Here is a 20,607-nt window from a genome sequence, read left to right on the forward strand (position 1 = left end):
GAAGATTCTGAGCCCAAGGGTGTGTAACATGAGCGAGGGGAAAACTATCATTTTAAAACTTGGAAGTGCTTTGTTACTGCAGCGTAATTTATTTTACCCTGATTGACACAGCTGAATTCATCAGCCAATGAATCGTAATATTGATAAGTAATTCCTGTGATGATTCTTTTTCTCTTAGTGGTTGGTTAAGTGCAAGGTCATTTTTAAAGACGCCTCAGAATTCAGACAAAGGACTAACCCCCAAGTTCATACTCAGACACTTTTTCAGTCGCCTGATAAGGTAGGTTTATTTATTTAATATCTAATTTTCCTTATTCTTATGTAATAATTTATTATTTTTCAGTCTTTAAGCCTCTTGTTTCCAAAGAAAATAAACTAAAAGAAACAGTTTTCTTCCTTATACAGTTGATTTTTGCTTGTTTGATATGGTTCAAATTCTATTAGAACAAATACCATGAAAACTCGTATCTTCCACTGGCAAAAACATCCTTATTCCTCAGCTGATGGGCAGCTGATCTTAATAAATGATGTACCACCTGGGCTCGGCACCTGTGGCTCAAGCAGCTAAGGCTCCAGCCACATACTTCTGAGCTGGCAGGCGTGAATCCAGCCCGGGCCCGCCAAATCACAATGATGGCTGCAACCAAAAAATAGCCGGGCGCTGTGGTCAGTGCCTGTAATCCCAGCTACTTGGGAGGCAGAGGCAGGAGAATAGCTTGAGCCCAGGAATTGGAGGTTGCTGTGAGCTGTGATGCCATAGAACTCTACCCAGGGTCACAGCTTGAGGCTCTGTCTTAAATAAATAAATAAATAAATGTACCACCTGATTTTCACAAAATCTGTATTCAATGGGAGAATTTGTTTGTATGCAAATTGGATCCTGAAAATCAGCACCATGTGTCATAATAGAAATAAAATAAGGCCAGGAGAGGAGTTTGGTTGACACTTGGGCCAGTGGACGTTCTGCTGAGAGGCGGGGAGGGAGGAAGGATGATGGTCTCCCTTAGTAACATGTGCTTGGTTGGAGCAGAAGGGATTCCAACACTGGAGTAGAATATGCCATTAGTGAGAGCAGAGCAGAGGAGACGGCCAAAGTTAAAGGAGAAAAGGAAGCTTCAGCTCATGTGTTCGACCCTTTCATTCATACATTTTCTAAATCATGGTTATTTGCCAACCTGGAAGCCAGCCCTCGCTACTTCTGGACTATGCCCATCTTGTTAAACCATCCTGTTGCAAATTAGAAAGGGGAGTGTTGGAACCTTCTTTGACAGGAAGTGGGCAAGCAGACTCTGTATAGTTGGACTGCTGAGCCTGCATTCTGGCTTAGTCACTTACCAGCTGTAGGACCTTGAGTAAGTGTCTCGACCTTTCTGTGCCTGAGTTTCTTCATCTCTAAAATAGAAAGAATGGTGGCATTTACTTTGTGGGACTCTCCTGAGAATTAAATGAGATAATGTATGTAAAGAACTCAAAAGAGTGCTTGACATACAGTCAGATCTCCTAAATAGAAGCTATCAGGATTACTGTTGTTATTTTAACTTTCCTTCAAATAGGGTAAGATGGAGGATAAGCTCAGGAATGGACTTTTGTTTATCTCTTTCCACCGTGGTCTTTATGGTTTCTTCCAAGCGTCACCAAGTTTAGCCTTCCTCCTAGGAAGGTCAGAACTCATTCTTTCGGTCTATTTTGGCAGTGTGGCACCAGGTTGAGCAGCTGTCCTGTTCAGAGGTCTTTTGGAGGAGAGAGCACATAGGCCATGGCAATCAGTGCTAAGATGGGCTAGTTAGGGTTTGGGGCTGGAGATCTAATAGCATGGGGGAGTTCTGCTTGGGAAACCTAACTTCAAAGTCAGCATCTGGATTAGGAGTGAGAAGTGTTTCTTAAGGCAGATGGAGCATTGGTGGGGGCAGAGGAGTGGGTGCTGGAGATACCGTGGGGGGGAAGGGCCCTAGTGAGTAAATTACTGCAGTCTCTGGGCAGGAGGGCAGGGTTTGGACTGGTGACTGGCGCTGGGAATGGAGAGAGGAGAAAGCAGGGACTTGGAGATTTTCTGGCTGGGGCAACATGGCTGATGGCACTGGCTTTCTTGAGTTGAGGGACTCTGGGAGAGGGGCAGGTTGGAGTGGGAGCCGGGAAGAGAATGCATCCACCTTGGGACAAAACTGTGTTGAAAATGGAGGGAAGTGACACCAATGCACAGGTTCAGGTAACCCCAGAGAAAAGGGAGTCACGTGTCTGGCCCTTTTGACTTCTCATGCTTGCTGGTGTAAGTACTTGGTCATGAGTTACCACCTGCCTGCTTACCTCCAGGAGGACAGGCGGCAGACCATTTGTTCACACGCTCATTCTGTATTCAGGCTGTGTGCCAGGCACTGTCCTCTTCCCCAGGACACAGTGTCTCACTAAGCCATGCAAGAGCGCCCTCCTGTGTGGAGGAGGTACAATTAATGATGATATCATTTATTTAGCCTCAATGTATCCAAACTGAGTCCATTGCGCCTAAATAAATCACATAAAAATTAATTGTACCTATTTCTTTTTGCTTTTTAAAGTGTGGCTACTGGAAAATGTAAAGTTGGGGGGTGCTGTGCCTCACAGAGCTGGTCCAGAGACCAATGTCTTACTTGACACCTCTGTAGCTGCCTCCGCTCTTGCTTGGAGGAAGGGAGGGTAAGAGGAAGGAAGAAGTTTAGTGAAGGAGCAAGACAGGGCAGAGGGAGGTTTCTATCTGGTGAGCCACAAGGAAAGAACATGAGCTGGTGGCAGCTCCTCGTACCTCAGATGGGCGGCGACCTTGTGCAAGTCATCCTTCCTTCTTTGAGCAGTAACTTCCTCATCAGTGAAGTGGAGGTCAGAGCAGCCAGAGAGGATGGAGGTTTAGAGAGATCTAAAAGCTCCTAGCACAGCAGCTGCCACATATGACTTGCTCAATAAATAACAGTATTTTTGCACCAGCAGCACTTGGGCCAGCACATGACAGATGCTCAGCGGATGATCTTGAACCCACGGACACATGAGTACTGAGTTGTGGAGGGGAGGTGGTTGCCCCCAGTACAAGCTGCTTTAGAGCATCTTCTCCCCCACCTGCCACCTGCCCACTGAAGGGACAAGAGACCTTGTGGAGACCCCCCTTCTCCTTCCTGCTCTTTCCTGCCAGGCTGCAGCCGCTGCACATGTACTTGGTGTGCCTGTTGGTGGGACTGTTCTCTCTTGTTCCCTGGGGACCTGTCTGGGAGGTGCCCAAATTCCACTGGAATAACTGCCGCCAAGCTTGGTGGACAAATCTGCTGTTGCTGAATAACTTCGTGTGGGTCCAGAATGCGGTGAGTCTCACACAGATGGCTGTAACCCGGGGTCTTAGTTCACACGGTTTACTGAACTTCCCAGGGCCAGCCTGAAAGTTCTGCCCCTTCCTTCAGGCATATTTTCTGCAGGAACAGTGATGCTGTGTGGGGGCGGGGAGGGTAGCAGGGCAGCCTCCTGTCCCAGGGTGGGGTGAGACTACACCTGTCTACATGGCAGGGGCAGCTCCTGCCAGCAGCAGAGAGTGAGCATCAAGGCAGTGGCCAGCCAGGGGCCAGATGTCCCGGGGGGTGTCCCCAGGCACCAGAGCCTGCTGTGTCTCAGGTCTTGTGCCAGCCCACATCGTCCCAGGGGAGAGGACACTTTCTTCACCTCTGCACAGAAAGCCTGTCCTAGATTGGGACATTGCACCCCACCCTCACCATACTGCACCCCATTCTACTCAATTCCAAGCCAAACCTGACAGAATTGGTTTTGAGCAACAAGATCCAAAAAAATGTATATGTTGTGGGTTCCCCAAAGCCCCAATTCCCTCATAACAGACTTGAAGCAAATAAAATCGTTTTAATTAAATCACGTTACAAATTCCACATATATCTTAAAATCGAGGCTGAAAAGAGAATCACTAAAGCTTGGTGGGACCCTAATGGTTATTCACTGCCTAGACAGCTGCCTTCAGGTGGCAATTACCCAGCAGCGTCCCCAGGCTTGTGTCACCTGCAGGTGGGGCCCACCTCTCAGACAGCCTGTCTGTGACAGGGGTCCACACAGATAGTCTAGGCTGTTTTTCCAGATGTAGACTGGCTTGGGCCATTTGCCACCAGTCCACCTTAGATCCTAGAAAACAGAGATGCCAGGAACCTCAAGCCTTGGAGAGAATTGCCCCCCAGAATTTCCCCGCCTTGAAGTAAAAAATACAGGTAACCCCCTCACTGTGCACAGGCGTGGCCAGTCTGTGGCTTTGGCAGGATGATCCTGTGTCAATCATTTGTGGGAGTTCTGGGCGGAGCTCTGGGGTTCCCCACCATGGGGTTCCCATCAAGCTTGTCTGAAGCAGGCCTTGGTTCTAACGAACACATTTTCTCCACCTACAGTGGAGGTTAGGGTCAAGGAAAAGAAAAGAGAACAACATTCATTACCCCTCTGAGTTCCAGGTGCACCCTAACAATGATACCACCTTCCCTATAACACAGCAGCGTCACTTCCCACAGCTCTCCGAAGAGATTCACTAGGATTGTGTTTTTTAATTTTTGCAAAGACGGGGTTTCACTCTTGCTCAGGCTGTTCCCAAATTCCTTTTCTCAAATAATCCTCCTGCCTCTGACTTTCAGAGCGCTAGGATTATGGGCATAAGCCACTGCACCCGGCCTTAAATCTCCAATTTAAAAAATAATAATACCTGCCATCCAGGCTTATTATAAGAACTGAATCCTTCCTCCCAGTCCAGGCAGGTGAACAGTGTGGAACAGACGTGGTAAATGAAGGAAGGAATGACCTCTGCTTCTCTCTTTCAGTGCAATGGTTGGACGTGGTACCTTGCCAATGATTTTCAGTTCCATCTCAGGACGCCACTCCTCATCTTCATCTGTGGCAAGTGAGTCTAACTGGGGCAACTTTTTCTCCTCATGCAGCCTCTTTCTCTCTCTCTCTCTTTTTTTTTTTTTTTGAGACAGTCTCACTCTGTCGCCCTGGGTAGAGGACTACTATGGCATCAGAATTCACAGTAACCCAAATTCCTGGGTTCAAGCGATCTTCTTGCCTCAGCCTCCTAAAGTAGCTGGGACTACAGGTGCCTGCCTCAGCCTCCCAAAGTGCTAGGACTACAGGTGTGAGCCACCAACATGCCTGGCCATCATGTGGCTGCTTTCACAAAACTCTTCAAAAGGGCTTCAGTTCTATGCAGAAGAAATTAACCTCTCAGAAAAGGAAATACCAAATGTTCTACTTTTCATCTTTCCAAATTCTCTTCCAACATTTGTCTTACACAAGTCAGGGTGTTTTTTGCAGAATTATTATATGTAATATCTAATGTCCAGCTTTTTCTATGTAACTATTTTTATGAACATTTCCACATATTGACACGTTCATAAAAATTTCATAAATGTTATTTTCATAACCTGCATACCTGTCTATTTTAGGATTTATATACCATTTTTATGGTTGGGCATCTAGATTGCATCCAATTTTTCATGATTATAAATGACTTTGCAATGACTGCCTTTGAACACACTATTTTTTCTTAGTTTTTTTCTTGGGGGCAGATTTCTGAGTGGAATTTCAGGTCAAAGAGCAGGAACAATTTTGTGGTGCCTGTCACATAGTGTGGGATGGCTCTGTGGAATCAACAGAGTAATTTACAGTGTCCTCAGCAATATATTTGTGTATCTGCTTCATACACTGGGCATTTATCACCTTAATTTTTGTTAGTTTTAGAAACACTTTAAGGCCTCAATAATTTGTGGAAAGCCTTATAATTTGTGGATTACCCATGCCATATGTTAAGAGATTTATTATTCTTTTTTATAAAAATCTGTGTTCAATTTAAGGAATATTGGAAAACAGCAGGATTAAGGAAAGGGAAAACAATCCCTCCATCTTATCATTCAAGGCAAGATGAATTCATTGCTAATATTTTGGTGCTTATTTTTCTGATATTTTTTCTGTGCAGCTTTTTATATATGAAAGCATTCTGTATGTACACTTTGGTATCTTTCTTTTAGTAGTTTTAACATGTGCATTTCCCTATGTTATTTTATTTATTTTCTATATACATATACATGTGTTTATTTGGTTTCCACTTTTTGCCTTCACAAAATTAAAAAGGCTTAAAATTTAATAACAATAACAATGTTTAAGATAAGGACTAGAAACAAAAACCTCGTAAAGAACGAATGAAGGTAAATACATTCAGAAAAGAAATCAGATGATTGCTGCAATGAAATATTGAGCAACATTAATATTGAGCAACAACAATAATAATAATAATGCAAAAAAGTAACATGTACATTGTCAGATAAAAGTATGTCTATTATAGAATGCTTTGACTCTGAGGTTCAGTATGGAGTCATCAGATAACTTTTTTTTTTCCCCAAAGTCTCAAAAAATAGACAACTAATATTTATAAATAAAAATAGAAGATAATTTCAAAAAAAGGATGATGCCAAATCTTATGGACAATAGAAAAAGAAGAAATACTTCAAAATCATTCCCGTGGGTGAGGAGGAGAAGCTGAGCGCAGACCGTGGCCAGCGCCTACAGGTACGGGCGGGGCAGGTGCCAGGCCTCAGAGGCCCCCAGCACTGGCAGAGGAGAAACAGCAGGCCCTGCAGTTTCCCTCGGAGATAGTATTTGGAGCCAATTCTCTGACTACTGGTCTGGGTATTTAGTGAGCAGAGGGCAAGAAAAATCCAGTAGGGAGTGATGGGGCTGACAGAGGCCTTGGTGGCAGCCTGGGGTCTGTCAGACCAGAGGGAGATGCCCTCTGCTTTTCTTATTCCTCTTGGGCTACAGCCCCCACGTGGGCCTTTCCGAACAATGGATACCCCTGAGAGAACAGTGGTGGTGGGCAATGCTTGAAACTCTGGTTCTTTCTCCATCCCACTTACCTGGGAGCAGCCCTCCCAGAGAGCCAGAAAATACAAATGCTAACCTCAGGTGGCCAAGGGGACTGCCTTAGCACCAAGCTGTTTGTGCCATGGCCAGAGGTTCCAATTAGCAACCCAGAGCTCAGAAGGACACAGGACTAACAGGAGGGGAGGTGGGGCCTGTGCCCTCTTCAACATTCACCCTTTCCCTATCTGGTTGTTTGGTTGTCAGTGTATTAACCTGCTAGTACCACCATTGCAAAGCACTATAGACTGTGTGGCTTAACCAATAGCAATTGATTTCCAAAATTCAAGATCAAGTTGTTGGCAGAATCAATTTCTTTGGAGGCCTCTCTCTTCAGCTTCCAGATGGCTATCCTCTCCCTGAGTCTTCTTATTTATTTATTTTTTTGAGACATGTTCTCCCTCTGTTGCCTGGGCTAGAGTACAGTGGGATCATTAATAGTTCACAGTAACCACAGTAACCTCAAACTCTTGGGCTCAAGCCATCCTCCTGCCTCAGCTTCCTAAGTAGCTGGGACTATAGGCACGTACCACCAGGCCTGACTAATTTTTCTGTTCTTTGTAGAAATGGGGTCTCACTCTTGTTCAGGCTGATCCTTCTGATCTCGTGATCCTCCCCACCTTGGCCTCTCAAACTGCTAGGATTATAGGTGTGAGCTACTAAGCTTGACCTCCCTGAGTCTTCAGATACTCTTCCTTCTGTGTCCAAATTTCCTCTTCTCATAAGGCCTCTAGTCATCTTGGATTAGGGCCCAGCCCAATGACCTCACTTAACCTTAATTATCTCTTTAAAGACTCTCTCTCCAAATGAAGTCACATTTAGACTTCAACATGTGACTTTGATGGGAACACAATTCAGCTCATGACATTCTATATCAGGAAGCTGTGTTAGTTCAGTTGAAATGGTAGTTTGCTAGTAAAGACCTGTAGAATCTGTAGCAGAGACTACAGACTACTAAATCCTGAAAGTAGGTGGGGACTTAAACACGTATTTACTTGGGTGGATGTGGGTTTTTGTGGGATGGCCGACTGGATGGTTTACCACCAACCTAGGACAATGAGTTCTTAGTACTTTCCTCCCACCCCTTTCTAGACCTGGCTGGGAACCCACTTGAGGGTCCTTGTGACTGAGGAGGCTGGGCCCCGCATCAGCATCTTTCCTAGAAGCTGTCATGGAAGGTAGATTTCAGTCCCTCAACTGAAAGCTCATACTGTCTAAGCTTGTGACTATGCAACTACATTTTCTAAATGGAGGAAGCTATAAACAATAGGGCTTCTTTCATTTACAGAATATATTTGAGTACAATGCCAATGGAATCAGGTCTTTTTAGAGTTCAGTAATACAAGGAGACCCGAGCTACAGGGTTTGGAAAAAAATACTGAAAATATACAGTATTTTTGCCACATCCCTTTCACTTCCCCACACTCGGCAGACATTTACTAGTGAATCACAGCATCATGGAGCTAGGATTCATCCTCCTTTCCAAATGTTAAACTAAAATTGGCACTCTGGGTGGAAATCACTTTTTCCCTGAATCAATATGCTGATAACTGAATGGTATTTATCTCATCCCTTCCTCATAGAGAACCATGGCAACTTTGAGCAGTGGAATAGGATTGTCAAAGGCATTATCTGGGTAGGGCTGTGCCTGGTTGGTCTTATGCTTGTGTTTGACATTTCTTCTATACCACTTTAGATCCCCTTAGTCCCAGTCCCCATGATTCTGAGCAGGTGCAACAGGATAGCAGACTCTGAGCCTGTATTCTTTCTCAAACCTCATCTGTCCTGCCCCAGAACCTCTGCAGCACCACAGCTGGGCCTCCCTTGGGACCTTCCTGGCCTTATACACGCATGATCCCAAAGTGTGGAGTAATTAATTTATGTGGGGCCACCCTCGACCCATGGGTGACAGAAGACAGTAGGAAAAGTCCTCTTCCTTTCTTCTCCCAGGACAATTTTGAGGCTCATTTCATAAGACTCTGCAGAACATTCTGGAGGAATTGAGCACTGGCTCTTGATAGTACAAACTTGTATTGGCTTTCCCTGTTCTACTACCTGGTCTCTTATTTCTACTCCTACATGAACTACCTAGTGGGCACCCAGACATTTGTCTCAGGTACTGCCTCCAGGCTGTGGGGGAGGGGAACACTGGGACACCGTCCTTCTTTGTCCTCTCTGCCCTGAACTTGGAATCAAGTGCCATGTGTTCCCTGTGTCCTACCCTGCCTTTCACAGTCCTTTCTCCTAAATGAACCCCCACTTGTGTCCATATTGGGTTTCATAGGTGACAAGGAACATTCCCAAGCAAGGTCTCATTTGGAGTTGCACAGTTAGCTTCAAGGTGGAGCAGGCAAGGATATTATTGCTATTCCCACGTAGATGTGGACACTCAAGTTCAAGGCCCTGCCTTGGTCGCACCGCTAGAAAATGGCCAAGAGTCAAGACCAAAGGCTTCCCCCGGCACTCAGCCCCAGCCCAGCTGTCTGTGCCCCCTCAGCCTCTCCAAAGCGCAGGCTGCAGGAAGCTCCTCTGATTGCCACGATTTCCAGCTGTTTGTATCCATAAATGTTGCCATGAAAGACACTGAACGATGCCCTTCTCTGCATCCTCTTCTGTTTGCAGGAGTTAACACGTCCTCATCCTCCTTGGGGCCATGCTGTTCTTGGCATCGTTCACTGCCCCTGCTCTGCTCACTCTGGCTTATAACCTTCCAGCCGCGTCGCCGACAGAGGCCAGGTAAGCCGGCTCCCCGCCTGGTTTCTGCTGGGCCGAGACCTCCCAGGGAGGGCAGCGGAAGGCCAGGCTGTTTGCCCTGTGCTCCTCATATCCTGGAAAAAACTCGGTGGGAAATTTTTTGTCTGGGTTGGAGAGTTGATTGCATTTTTGCTTCCAAACTTCCGAACCTTTAAACTTGCGCTGGCGGTGGTGGTGGTGGTGGTGGTGGCGGCGGCGGCGGCAGGGTCCCCTCTGAACTCGCAGTGCCCAGGGACGTGTTTCCCAGAGGAAGGGAGCGCCCCCACGTGGCTGCACTGAGTTTCTCCTCCAGAGGCGAATCTCTGCATGTGAGCTCCAATGCCAGAGGGGAAACGGAACCTTAAGGAAGCCGGGGTCACGTAACCAAGTAAGTGGTAAAGTGTGATTGAACCTGGGACCGTACCCACATGCTATTTTACCTCCCCAGGAGGGCATATGTGGCGATTCTTCCTTATAAGCACCCTGTGTATCACACAGGGAAAATTGATAGGATTACCTGCTATTCTCAGTACAGCCGTCAGAGTGACAAGTCAAAATCAGCTGCGTCCGCATCTGCTGACCGGCCTCACCCATCACTCTCCACTTGCTGACTCTGGACCAATCACACTGGACCAACACGCCAAGCCGGTCCCCCAGCCCCCTGGTTCAGGGCCTTTGGGTGTGTAGTTCCCCCAGGGTAGAGGGAACAGCTTTTCTGTTAGAGTCTAAGATCTCTGTAGGGCTTTCTTCTTCGGGTCTCTCAGGTGTCAGAACAAATGCCACTTTTTCAGAGCAGCCTTCGCAGACCTCTCAAAATAAAAAAGCCCAGAACCGTTTCTGGCCCAGAATGGCTCAATATATGTAATATCTGTGAGTGGGTGGATTAAATGCACACATGCATGGACCATGCCCTAAGCCGCCTCACCAGGAGGGCGCCCTGCCCTCCCCACATCATGCCATCTGCCCTGGTGGAGGAGGCTTACCATGTCTACCCCAGGTGTCTTCTACCCTGGCTGCACACCAGCGTCACCTGGGGACCTTCCACTTCCCACCTTGCTTCCAGCCCCACCTTGCAGCAGAATCTCTGCAGTTGCCCAGGCAACTGACTTTTGAAAGAGTATTCTAATATGCCTCCAGCATCAGCCTTTGTCCCCAGGAGCTTTAGGTTCATTTCTCGATTCCTCGGCATTACCGTTTTTTTTGAGACAGAGTCACTCTCTCACCCTGTATGGAGTGCTGTGGCACCATCAGAGCTCACAGCAACCCCAAACTCCTGGGCTCAAGTGATCCTTTTTCTTCAGCCTCCTCACCGGGAGGAAATTCCCTCCTTAGCAGCTAGGACTACAGATGCCCACCACCATGCCTGGCTAGTTTTTCTATTTTTAGTAGAGACAGGGTCTCACTCTTGCTCAGGCTGGTCTCCAACTCCTGAGCTCAAGCAATCTATCTGCCTTGGCCTCCCAGAATGCTAGGATTACAGGAGTGAGCCACCACGCCCAGCCTGGGCACTACATTTTTAGAGCTGTCCTGACATATCAGCCAGTAGAAACAATTACACATTTAAAATGAGCAGTCATCATATTTCCTTAAGATCCAGGATAGAAGGGTCCAGGGGAATGTGGAACTGGGATAAGCCTGCTGCTGCCTAAGGCAGGATCATGAGGTCATTGTTTGCAAGATCATTTCTGAGGAAATGAACAAACATGCATTAAATCTACTTCTGGATAGACATTCCAGGGATCTCCTTTTCAATGTCCAGATCAAACTTAACCATTTTCCTTATTTTCTTGTATTTTTCAGTGAAAATACAACTGCATTGTATTTCTTGGAGTACTACCCCAAGCCCTACTGCCGGTTTGGGCCGTTCCTTGTGGGTCTCTTTCTAAGCATTTTCATGCATCGAAACCAGAAAAATATTCTAAGAACCAAGGTAAGTTCCCCTGAGCCTCACGGTATGATGGGGACTGGTATGGCCCATCTGGCTAGGATCTTCTAAAACCCTGGGCAGCGGAGTCAGACTGCCGGGTATTTCAGTGCAGTAGATTATCATACCAAAGAATAAGAAGGACTTTATCTCTTGCCAGAACTTGATTCTCTGCTTTCTTCATTGAGCTCCCTTTATTAAGCTCCAGATTTGGAGTGGGGTCCCCCCCAGAGGAACCTTGGAACACACCCAAAGAAACTACTGGTGTGGGAACATATACCTGGTGAGATTACAACGGCAAGATCCTTTTCTGGAAGAGGATAGTGAATTGGGTTGGATTTTGAACGGGCCATGCTCCATGGTTTCTACAGACAGGATTCTCTTTCTTTTTTTTTTGTGGTTTTTTGGCCAGGGCTGGGTTTGAACCTGCCACCTCCAGCATATGGGACTGGCGCCCTACTCCTTGAGCCACAGGCGCTGCCCATACAGACAGGATTCTCAACCAGATTTTATGGTTCTATCTGGCAAATCAGGACATGAGGGGCCTAGAAGGGCAGAGGGGGAGAAGGTGTTATGTGCTTTCCAGGTACACCTTGACCACACATTTTCTTCTCTAAATCATTACGCCATGTTGGCATCATTCTAGTCCTCTCTCCAGCCCCGAGCTGGAAACCTGGACACGATCTTCCTGATGACCCCCTGCCACTGGCCACCAAGCCCCACTGATTACTTCTCCTACCGTCCTCTCACAGCCTCTCCAGCTGACCTCGTTGAAGCTCTTCTGTCTCTCACCTGGACTTCTTCACTAGTTTTTTCAAGTCCAGTCTGTTGATCTCAGATTCCCCAAACAACACCTTGGCCATGTTCTTGAACCTTGCAAAACCTTTCAATGGCTTCCTTTTGACCCCCAGGATAGGGCTTGATCTGCTCAGCAAGGCCGTGCCGTCTCTCTTGCCGTCCCCTGCCTTGCACTGTGTGTTATTATACCCACCTGCCCATGGCGCCTTTGACTGCAACTCCTCTCTGTCCTCTCTCTCTCTCTCTCTCACACACTCGTACACATACATGGGCGTTCCCAACACACATGCAGTTGCTCATGATTTCTTCTCTGTCTGGAATGTTCCTCTCTCCCCTCCCACTTTCCCCCTTCCCCCTTCCCTTTTGTCTCACTCTCTCTCTCCAGTCAAGGAAAGCGCAACTTTATTGCGGCCCCAGGTCTATAGGGCTTGGGCAGGAGGCTGCCCTGTGGAGAAAGGTGGGGGAGACTTATTTGACCTTCTTCTTGGGGTGCAGGTCAGTGGTGTGGCCTCATTCTCCTTGTGGCAGTTGACAGCACGGGGGTGCGGGTGAGCATGACTTTTGCGGCAGATCATCTCATTACGGTTGTATCTCTGTAGGGAAGGAGAGACGAGGGAAGGCTGGATGATGCCGCCTCTCACGGGAAGCGCCAGGTGTGGGGGGAACTCTTTCTGGGTGATGTAATCTGAAAGAGCGTGGCCATCCTCCATCTGTTTGCCCACAAATAGGGGACGCTGCTGGTCAGGTGAGGTGCCCTCCTTGTGTTGGATTTTGGTGTTAACATTCTTAATGGTGTCACTGTGCTCCACCTCAAGGGCAATGGTCTTGCCTGTCAGGGTCTTCACAAAGATCTGCAGCTCTGTCAGCCCTGTGGCCTCATTGAAGAGAAAGAGCTTGTCTCAGCCTTACTCAGCCTCCAAGGCTCCCCGAAAGTTTTCACCTCTGGGAAGTCTTCCTGGACCGGGATTCTTAGCATGCAGTCCAGCATTATTCTACCTCATAGACTGTGAGCTCCTGGAAGGCACAAGCCATCTTGCCCCTGAGTCACTAGAATCTGGTTCTGAGATCCTGACTCACTAAAGGCACTTAATACCCTTAATACATGAATGAATGAATGAATGAATGAATGAAAGAGAAATTGCTGTCAATGGAAACAGGGCCAGGAATTCTCTTGCACTGTTAGGATGCAACTCCTGCCCCAAACCCCTCTGCTAGAACCTGATTTTGTCTGCCTAGATTTTGTGAGGACCACACCTGACATTTCAGAGAAATGATCCCTGGAAAATCTTGTGTTCCTTCTGGCAGGAACGGGAGAGAGGACTTAACTAGAAGGAATAAATATATAGGCGCTATGTGACTTTTTGTATAGATTGGAAATTAGGCTGTTTCCCTGGAGATGCCCAATTCCCTTGTAGATTAAAACAGAGTGCCGGGAATGAGACACTTCAACATAGGCCAGGTTACATGAAGCCTTGGGAGGGGGGCATGAGAAAAAGGGAAAATCCCAGATGAAGAGGGAGCATTTGGGGGTCACTTCAAGGGCCAGGATCAGGACCAGGAAGTGCGGAGTTGGAACATAAGCCAAGCCAAGGTGGAGAAACAGCCCAGAGGGATTCAGTCGACCAAACTCAGAGCTTTAGAAGCTAGAAAATAACCTGGCATCCAAGCTGGTGGAAGAGGGGCATGTGCTGTGGGCTAGGAGAGGGATGTGCAGGATGCATCATAATAAAGACAGACAGTATAGAAAGAAGACAATACCCATGATGACTCTGGACAGACTGCAGGCCTGTTTAGGCCAAAGACTTAGCAAAGGGGTAAAGAGGATCCTTGGCTAGAGAGGAGAGCCCCTTGGGGTAATCTTTCCTCCCCTGACTAGGGCGAGCATCTCAGAGCCAACACAGTGGGCTGATATGATGTTGGTTCAGTGCAGTGTAGACGCCACCACAGCAGCAGAGAAGCAAGAGATGACAGGTCTGGGTCTGAAAAGGTCAAGTGAGGTGACATAAGATCTAAGATCTTGAATTGAGCCAAATATTAGGATTTAACTCATGAGGCTTTTCTTTGAGCTGAAAACGTCTCCATTCTCCCATTCCTTCCACCTCTCTATGTCCCTGGTGACTTAGGTGTCATCCGGGGCAGTGGCCGTGTGCTGTAGGCCCTCACATTTAGGGGCATGGGGGTAAAATTCATCAAGGGGCTTTATTTGGTTAAGAGACAGAATGGGAGTTTAGGCGTGGGGGAGTGCGTCAGAGCATTCCTTTCTTTATTTTATTTTCATTGTCATTTTGAAATGATTTTAGAGTCACAGGAAGTTGTAAGACTGTTTCCTCAGCTCCCCCTACTGGGAACATGTGACATAAGCTTGATCATAACCAGGAACTTGACATTGGCACAAACCACAGCTCTTACCTCCACCAGAAGTCTGTGCCTTCACGTGTGTGTGTGTGTGTGTGTGCGCGCACATGCATTTGGTTCCAGACATTTTGTCACGTGTGCAGTCTTGTGTAACCACACCATTGCAGTCAAGGCACAGAACTCTGCCACCACAAACGTTCCTGTCTCATTATCCCGTTCTAGTTAAACAACCTTTTATTTTAGTTAAATCTGTGCAGTGACTGAGGTTTACAAATAAAGACTTGCCGTCACAGTAATGATGCTGAAAAGGTAAGTTTGTGTAAAAGGAGGGAATCAAGTGGCTGGACTCGCCTCTCCTCTCCCCGCAGGTGCAGGCCCTGCTGGGGTGGACGTGTTCCCTGTCTGCCCTGTTGGCAGTGGTGGCTCTGGCTACGTAGTGACAACGCCTCTGCTTCCTCCCCAGTGGCCACAGCCCTCTACCAAGCCCTGTACTGGACCCTGTGGGCAGCGGCCGTGGGCTGGGTCCTTTTTGCCTGTCAGGGAGGCTATGGAGGTATGACGTCCCCCTAGGATTTGTACCTGGATCACACACTGTTCCTCTAAAGGTGACAAATTTAACACTTGAGAAGCGTACCCGGCGGGACTTCTATTTGATGGCATGGTTGGTGAATAACCGATACTCAAAAACATCAATTGGTCTATATTTTGGGGGAAAATATTCCACATATTCTTTTTTAGAATTTTACGCAGATAGATGTACAAATGCAGGTTCTGAAAGAAAAAGTTGCAGCCTCTCCAATGGAGCTAGTTTAGAAGTTGGAAGAGAATTCAGGCAAAGTGATGTCATGAGGAAAAAAAAAACAAAACATGCCAGTGCTGGGGGGGAAGTCATCTGGTCACACCACTTTGGGCCTCAGTTTCCCCACTGGAAGGCATTAGACTAAATAGTTGCCAAGCTCCCCTTCCATAACTGGGAGAACTGTTTCTGTTGAGTCAGCTTTCAACATGCAGGGAGCCAAGCAGGAAAAGGGCTTAAATGGAAAGAAAGGAATCTTCTCCAGATTAGAAATGGGTGTTCAAGTCACCTGCTGCTTTCTCTCCTTTCTTCTTATTTGGCATGAAGTGAGAACTGGGTGCTTGGGGTGTCAGCAAGGACTGGCAGGAAGCAGCCAGTCAGGGCTCTGGTCCCAAACTCCCCAGAAACCCAGAAGCAGGAGAAGCAGGAAAAGCAGACCCTGGCGGAGGCGTGACAGCTTTAGACTCCAGGGAAAAAATCAGGAGTTTAAACTTAGCCTGTGAACCAAAACCAGCCAGGCCCAGCAAAGCAGTCGGAAATCATAGTTTAAAGAGAGGTGTAATTAAGTGATCAACGATTCTGCTTATTGAGCACATGCTGTTTACCAGGCCTCGTGGAAAGCCCCACCCCGGGATCCAGGCAACACTGAACCCCCCGTGAGGCAGACCTATCATTAGCTCTATTTCTTAATGAGAACAACTGTGCGTGGAGATGAAGTGACACAGTGAAGGGGACACAGCCGGCAGGTGGTTGAGCAAGGAAAAAACCCAGGAACAAGTGGGAAGTCTAAAGCCTACGTTCTTCATTTTGAGGGATAGGATCTCTCCCAGATTAAAATTGCTCCTACATTTTATCAGTATTTTGATATAACCATCAGGGATTTGTTTCTGAATATTTTGATTTTAAAAGCTTTCACTTATACAGAAAAGTGATGTTAAAGAGGAAATGGGCTGCATTTCCTCTGACTGGTGTATTTGCATTTACAGGAAACTCTGGGTCACAAGACAACAACCCTAATGCTCCCTCACTATTCTGTGACAGTGTCCCTGGGCTGTCATACAACCTCGTAAACAACTACTCCCCCTGGCCTGGCACAGGCAATTTATAATGTTGCTTCAAACAACACAGTATTCCTGTCTACTGTGAGAAGTGCAAGGGGTTATCAGGAATAATTGGCTAATGTAAAAGATGATTAGAGAGGAATGACTTAGGTCAAGTTAGAAGATTACGAATTTGCAGTATTATCATTAAGGTGGAACTACGAACTGTTCTCCATCATTAGCCTGGGATCCAGGTGACGAACAAGCCCTTTTGTTTATTCTTGAACAGTTTATCATTCGAAGCTCATTAGCCAACCCACGATTATAGGTGCAACTGATGTCTAGGTTTGTATCTCCAACACTGTCTACAAGACATCAAGATTGACCACATACCTATAGTCTCAGCTCCTTGGGAGGCTGAGGCAGATGGGTCACTTGAGCCCAAGGGTTCAGGGCTGCAGTGAGCTGTGGTTGTACCTGTGAATAGCCACTGCATGTCAGCCTGGGCAACATAGTGAGACCCTGTCTCTAAAAAAAAAAAAATAGAAACACATATCAAAATTGACTGGTAGATGAATGTAGGAGTAGTGAATATGTGTCCGCATGATAATTTTATTAAAAAAAGGAACATTTGCAGAATGATTGAGACTCTCGGGACCAGAAGGGATCTTGATGGTTCAACGAATCTTTTCAACCATCTGTGGCTGGTATCAATGTGGACGATGATAATCTTGTTAGTCAACGTTGTCTTCCGTTGAGCTGCCAGAGTTATCTTGTCATCATGTCACTCCTTCAATGAAAACCCTTCAGTGGTGCTCTGTCACCTATAGTGACGGTCTTCAAACTTGAGTATTATATGGGCCCATTCTAAAGAAGTAAGAATTCGTTTGGGTCCTTGGTATTGGCCTAAATTAGTTTTGTTCTAATTTTACCTAAAAAAAAAAATAAACAGAAACCTGGACACAAGTTTTTATGTTCATAGCACATGCATTTATAAAGCCAAAACAAATTTATAAAGTAACCATAAAACTATGCAACCAATAAACTCCGAATTAACAACATGAATTTAATGTGATGAATAGTTTGCTGGAGTCAACAATCGCTTCCAGTGTGAATATGGTTTTGTTTGCTTTAGGGCATGGAGGGGATGGTGATAGGAAGACAGAGCAGAGAGACTGGAAGGTGCTGGCCTTGAAGATTGGAGTGATGTGGCCACAAGCCAAGGAATGCCAAAAGCCACCTAGAAGTTGAAAGGGACAAGGAAGAGATTCTCCCTAGGGCCTCCAGAGAAAGTGGGACCCTACTGGCACCTTAATTTTGGTCAGTGATACTGATTTTGGACTTCTAGCCTCTAAAACTATGAGAGCATATATTTCTGTTGTTTCAAGCCACCATTTTTGTGGCAGTTTGTTACAGTGGTCACAGGCAACTAATTCAGAATCATATTAAGCAAGTAAATTTATAATTTCAGATGCAGATAAATATAGGAATAAAAATAAAGCAAGGATTCACAGGTATCTGAAGCAGGGGATGTATTTGCAAAGATGTAGTGCAAAAGCCTTCTAGGCAGACGGAATGCTAAGACAAAGGTCTCCAGACTGAAATGAGCTTAGTGGATGTGAGGAATAGCAAGAAGACCAGTAAGATAGGAACCAAGGATCACAGGAAGAGAGACCAGAAGTGAAGTCAGAGAGGAAGGCAGGAGCTAGGTTAGGCAGGGCCTTCAAAGCCAGGAGAAGGCTTTGGACTTTATTCCAAGTGCCATGAAACATGAAGTCTGAGTCCCTTTAAGCTACTATAGTAACATGCCACAAAGTGGGTGGTGTATCAGCAACAGAAGTTTATTTCTCATGGTTCTGAAGGCTGGGAAGTTCAAGATTAAGGTATCAGCAGATTCAGTGCCTGGTGAAGGCTTGCTTTCTGGTTCTTAGACAGGAACTTTCTAGAGAGGTCCTCACATGGTGCAGAGGGAGACCTAGCTGACTAGCATCCTTTTATGAGGGCACTAATTCCATTCATGAGGCTTCTAACCTCATGACCTAATCACCTGCCATAGGCCCCACCTCTTGATACAATTATCTTGGGAGTTAGAATTTCAACATATGAATTTTGGGAGAAGACAAACATTCAGACCACAGTCCATGATCAGACTTGTGGCTTTTTAAAATTTATTTTTAAGTTGACAAATAGTAATTATATTTATGGGCTATAATGTGATGTTTTGGGCTAGATACAGACACAAACACACAGCAGAAGATTAAATCAAGCTAACTAGCATATCCATCACTTCACCAACTTATCATTTTCTTTGTGATGAGGTTGTTACAAATCTATTCTTTTAGCAATTTTGAAATATAGAGTACATTAGTATTAACTGTGGCCGCCATGCAGTGCAATAGGTCACTAATACTTATTTCACGAGTCTAACTGAAACTTTGTACCCTTTGATCAACATCTCCCCTTTCTCCATCTATCCCTGATTTGTGGTTTGAAAAGATAACTCTGGGTGTTGCATGGGGCTGTAGGGTGGCAAGAATGAGAGCAGAAGCCACTAGCTCCATTGGCAGACCACAGAGCTTCATGGGAGAGAGGCGGGAAGATTCCTGAGGGTGTTAGTGGCACAGAGAGTGAGTGATATTCTGATTAGAGTGTGTTTTTAAGATAGACTTATAGCACTCCTTGGGGTGCAAGGGAAAGAAAGGAGTCTGGGATGGCTCCAAGGATTTTGTCCTCAGCAACTGACCAAACCGTGATACTCTACTGTGCACTTGAAAGGAAGCTTGTACAAAGGAGAAATAGAAACTTTCTTTCTTTCTGTGGCTTAAACCAACAGAAATTTATCCTCTCACAGTTCTGGAGACTTGATATCCAAAATCAAGGTGTTATTAGGGTTGGTCCCTTCTGGATATTCTGAGGAAGAAATGTGTCCCGTCCTCTCTTCAAGCCTCTTGTAGCTGCTGGCAGGCGTTGGGAATCCTTGGCTGGTAGCTTCATCACCTCAATCTCTGCCTCTGTCATCACATGGCCGTCTTCCTGTGTCCCCCCACTGTGTCTATGTGTCTTTTTCTGTCTCTTATAGGGACACTCATCACTGGATTTAGGGCCCATCCTAATTGATGATGATCTCATCTCTAGTTCCCTCCCTTAATTACATCTGCAAAGACCCTTATGCTGAATAAGGTCCCATTCTGAAGTTCCGTGTGGACATATCTTGCAGAGGATCACTATGCAACCCACTAGAGATAGCAATAAATCCTATTCAGAGAAGAACTTTTATTGTATTTAAATTAATTTTAGCCACCAGGGATGAGTGGCTATTATCTGGGAGAGTGCAATTCTAGAAAATATACCAAGTTATAGAATATTTGTCCTGAAAGGGACCTAGAAGGTGATCAAATGCAAGCCTCTCCCTGACACTTGAGGAGTCTGAAGCTGACAATGATAAATGCCTCATCACCAAGCTTAGCAGTTTCTGTGCCCACATCTTGAACCAGAACCCAGCTCTGTGCAAGGACTTTATACCTTATTTTATATGTGAAATGTTTTGTGCTCAGGGGGTAAAACCACGCTAAGAAAGTAAACTCAATATTAGCATCTCTCTTATCATATTATTGCAACAGGACTTTTTATGTGTGTATGCGCACTTCCTTAAAAATTCTAATGCATAACAACTTTCTTAGGAACCATTCGGAGACTTAGGTGCAGAATCCAAAGAGAACAATGATGACAGTGTCTTCAATGGCCCCGAGAGGGGCCTGTGGCTTCCCTGATCAATGTCTGTTCCCTCTAGGTCTGGTGAATCAGATGCTTGCTTGTGGTATCTGGAGTTTCCTGGCCAGCATCAGTTACGCCTGCTACTTGGTGCATCCGATTTTGATCATCATCTACAACGGGCTCCTGGAGACGCTTATTCACTACACAGACACCAACATGGTGAGTAAGCACCAGCTAGTTCTGCCAGAGTACTACAGTTTGTTCTTTTCTTGAACAACAACAACAACAAAAACAATGTCTTTGCTTTCCAGGAAGACTTTCCTTTCCTTTTCTTT

At 46.0% G+C, this 20,607-nt stretch overlaps 1 pseudogene; it reads left to right on the forward strand.

The window, feature by feature from the left end:
• Positions 1–20,607, forward strand: part of LOC128571721 (O-acyltransferase like protein-like) — a 45,269-nt pseudogene that overhangs the window by 22,795 nt on the left and 1,867 nt on the right.

This window comes from Nycticebus coucang, chromosome 19 (assembly GCF_027406575.1).
Source record: "Nycticebus coucang isolate mNycCou1 chromosome 19, mNycCou1.pri, whole genome shotgun sequence".
Taxonomy (NCBI): Eukaryota; Metazoa; Chordata; class Mammalia; order Primates; family Lorisidae; genus Nycticebus; species Nycticebus coucang.